This window comes from Sinocyclocheilus grahami, unplaced genomic scaffold (assembly GCF_001515645.1).
Source record: "Sinocyclocheilus grahami isolate Dianchi unplaced genomic scaffold, SAMN03320097.WGS_v1.1 scaffold653.1, whole genome shotgun sequence".
Classification (NCBI taxonomy): Eukaryota; Metazoa; Chordata; class Actinopteri; order Cypriniformes; family Cyprinidae; genus Sinocyclocheilus; species Sinocyclocheilus grahami.
In genome coordinates, this window is record NW_015505832.1 from 465,156 (window position 1) to 469,707 (window position 4,552).

Genomic DNA, 4,552 nt, shown 5'->3' on the forward strand with positions numbered 1-4,552 from the left:
GGCATAGAATAAAATGTTAAAATATCTAGGCTTGTGTTAATCACAGACGTTATTACAGGCATAAAAAAAATATAAACACTTCAGGACAGTGGAACTAACTCTGAGCTATCTAAAATGCTAAATAATTTCCGGGTTTTCACCTACAAAAAATGCATCATTCATGCAGCTCTCTAATTTGTATTTTGTATAATTATGAGATGTATGGAATGCATGGTTACCTAGCAACTAGCAATTTGCAATATTCAGAACATTTTCATCAGAAGTGTCCCCAGTGAAGGTTGAGACAGAGCGGGTCAAATAGGTGATACTGTGCATGTGTCAAGCTCATCCGTCCGCACTCATCCGCGGTTGAGTATACATTATAAGCTGTGTGGTCGCAGCTGGGCACAAGACGGAACAGAATGCGGAAAGTGAAGTATACCCGTGCCTAAGGAGCGATGTGGACGTCAGATGATTAAAACATTACATTTAATTATTATTAACACGACTGAGGTGAGACCCTTGAGCAAGGCACCGAACTCCCACGGTGTTCACGGTGTGTGTGTGTGTTGTCCACTACTCACTGCTGTGTGTGTGCACTTGAATGGGTTGAATGCAGAGCACAAATTCCGAGTATGGAACACCATACTTGGCTACACGTCACTATTTTAATTTTATTGTAATATATTTATTATTCAAATTATTTTGAATTGTGTTGTTGTTTTTGTGTATTGTGATCAGGATTGTATTTTGATTTGTATTGTGATTAGGAACAACTTCATTATAAAGCATGCATAGCACTGGTTAATGTAGGCTAGTGTGATTAATTAGGATGTTTTAATTAGGGGGGTAATCACGATGTCGGCTGAACATCGTGGTATCTGTCAGCCATCGGCGATGGATGATGGCATCGTCTATCGGCCCAACCCTACTTCCTATACCTGCTGGACTAATTGCTATATTCAATGTAATTTTTTGCTGATTTATCTATTATGTGCCAATTACATATCTCTTCAGTATCTCAAAGTACCAATGGTGGGTTAGGAGATTCAAAGTGACAAAAACAAAAACCACTTGATATCTTTATTTGAACAGCTGAACACTCTCTGCCCTGACAAGGTGAAAAAGAAATCTTGCAGAGCAGTAATTTCAGCAGTAATTCCTCTGCCCCACAGGATATCAAAGATGCTGCGCAAAAATGGGATTAGGAGAGAAGCATAAGGAATCTTGATTGTGTTGAGAAGGACAATGAAGGCTGCAGAAAAAATGCCTGTTTAACCAGTTGACTGCTGGTTAAATATGGGGTTTTCAATAAATTATGATAAATGATGATGGGTATTTTACACAACATACATTTAATGCTCTACCTAATGTAAAAAAAAAAAAAAAAAGGAACCAATAAATACATAATTAAATAAATAAATAACTGTTAGCAATGCCAGATGTCCAAATTTTTTAAGTGTAAATAATAATTAACAGGTATGCTAATCTCATTTGAATTCAATGACTTGTTTGACGCTTACAAAGCATTTTTATTTTTGTAAAATGGCCCATTTTTAATTATTCAAAACTATTTTTATCAATACTTTTAGTATTTATACAATTTTTCCTCATTATCTGCCATCTTAGATTTATCTTTCACTGAGCTTGGCACAATGTATTCTGGGATTGCCTTCTCTGCGGAAATGCGTAATGCTTCCAATGCATTTGGCCAAAAGAAGATATCTTACTGAACAGCAGGGAAGCAGTGTTTAGATAAATAAAATACAGAATATTTGTAGTATATGTGATGTGTGAGCTGAAAGTCTCTTTGTATGTTATGTATTGACCATTTAAATATTTAACATGAATTCTGCATGTATTATAGCATGCTAATGAGTTTCTTACAAAGAGAGCTACAAACCCCCCCCCCCCAAATTAAGCAGTGGATTTCAAGTGAAAAAGAGTCACTAATGTAGTGAGTGTCAGCACAGATAGATGTCCACATAAAGAGAGAGAGGAATTACATCTCTGGCTGTATGATTACATCACTAACACCTTGAACCAAGTCAAACACCCTGCATCTTTCTTCTCATTCGTTCATGCCAGATGATCAAATTATTTATTTTTGTCTAATGAATGGGACTGACTCTATAAAACTACTGGACGGCTCAAAATTAATTAATAGTTTTAAGTGATATTGTGGTGCAACTTCACTATCAAACACAGAACATGAAAGTAGCAAGCAACTATAGAGTTGTAAGGTAAACCAGCAACAATTTGATTAGGAAATTTAAACTAGATTTAAACATTAAAAATTAATTAAGATTAAACATGAAACATCAGCCAATCATCTAACTCCATCATAAGCCAATTCAAATCATCCAATCACAAATAATGCCACAGAGTGTGTTTTTTCACATATATATATATATATATATATATATATATATATATATATATAGTATATTTTTTATTTTATTTGTATTATTTTATTTTTCTTTTTTTATATATTATATATATATATATATATACACACAGTATAACACAAATGCTACTTTTTTAAATAAAAAAAATACAGAAATTAAGAATACAAAAAAAAAACACACAAAAATGCACATTCACTAATCAGTCCCTTTCACTTTCCCATTTATTTGTTTACTACAAATGCCGACGTTTCAGATTAAATAGATGTGTAAGACCTTTACAAATGCTGACAAAAGATGAACAAAAGACCAGGTTGCATACCAGTGAAAGAATGAGAGTGAGAAAGACAGACAGACAGAGAGAGAGAGAGAGAGAAATAAATAAAGAGGGAAAACTACATGCAGCGAGTGAAGATGAAGATGAAACAGAATAAAGAGGTGTCAAAGACCCGTGGTGCTGTAGTTTAGACAGATGGTATGTTTCATGCTCGGGCCCCTGACAATCCTTAAAGCAAGTGTCTATGCCTACATTTGTGTGTGTTCAAAAGCTCAACACACACGTACCCATTCGGCACAAACAGAATTGTTCTCGTTGCCCACTCTTTAAACTCTGTCCTCTTCCTTTTACAAAACATGGCATGGCAAAACACTGCTTTGCTGCGTTTCAAAATGGCTGAGTGTGAAGATAACTAAAGGCTTCTGCTTTATGCATCTCCCCCCCTTTTTTGATTCCAAAAGCACAAGTTTAGCCATCACACCCCTCCATATAGTTGCCTCGGCTGTTGACAAGAGAGATGGAGTGTGTTGTGCCAGTGTGTGTCCTCTGCAAAGCACCTGATTACATTCATGGAGCCAAGAGGAGATTTATGAATGCAGACTCAGGCAAAGAGCGGCCCCATCCGCACTCTAAATAATGGCAGCGCGGAAGATCTTTTGTTTCAGTTCCATTCCCTGCGTCCCAAACTACCAGCTCAACTACCCAAATTAATATTTACCCCACTGAGATTATCTATCCACCAAAGCATCCCATTCTGAGGGTTATTTCAGTGCGAAGAACGCTGGAGGCGATGGGTCCAGATGCGTGGTTGGTGTGACAGTGGCATGCGTTTGGCGTTCGGTCTGTAGTGTAGCCAACATCCCCTGCAGAAATACTCAGTTTATCCTCTCTAGTGTAAATATTGTACAGGTTTCGGACCAGGGGGAGTAACTAATGCTAACGAATGGGGAAACTCTTAGCTTAGCACACTTTATCAGTGCATAAGCATGCTGTCTGGGCTCAGAGGCAGCAGAAAAAAAAGAAGTTTGTTTTAAAACAGATGAATTGGGCGAGACCACACTATGTGCAACATGATCAGTCAGTGTCAGCTTATACGAGTCAGTCTGCTATAATAACGTTAAACTGGCGCTGTGCTCTGCCAAGCCATAATGTGATCCAAGGCAGGAGTCCAGGAAAATGGCTAAATGCAAACATACACATAGCTTGACATGTATGATCTGTGTGTGACGAAAAATTAAAGGGGATTTTACACTGATGGTGATGCCTCAGAATAAAAAATAAAAAAACATATTTATGAAATGGATGGTTCCGCATTTGAAATTTGATTGGATGAGCCACTCCACTCTGCTGTACGTCTTGCCCATACAAAATCTGCAGAAAGCTTCAAAGAGTTCCACGGAATTACACCGCACGTCTTCTACACATCTACTTCCCCTTGTGTGTTCATTCATTAACCATTTTAGATAATCTCACGTGTGTATAACTCATACTCTATTTTACCATAAACAATTAATTAAAAACTAAGTTATTATAAATTAAACTAATGAAGAGTTTATCATCAGATTTTACTGCATTTTCCACTACAAATTAAGTGCAACAGTACATCTTGGTGTAACAGCAGATCCACCTCTACTCAAATTATCAGTCACAAATTGAGTATCATGATGCTGCAGTCCTAGAACCACATAGTAGTACCTAAAGTGTACATATTAGAACCATTCTGGAATGATTAAGTATTTTAAATATTTACATTTAAATTATATATTCTTCATTACACCCTTGTATTTTGGATTTATATCCAGTTTTTATGGAAAGAAATACCTTATTTTTCAACATGGAAGTAAGCTATTTTCTGTGTATGTGTGAGACCCTTTCAGAAGCTGGCCGCTAT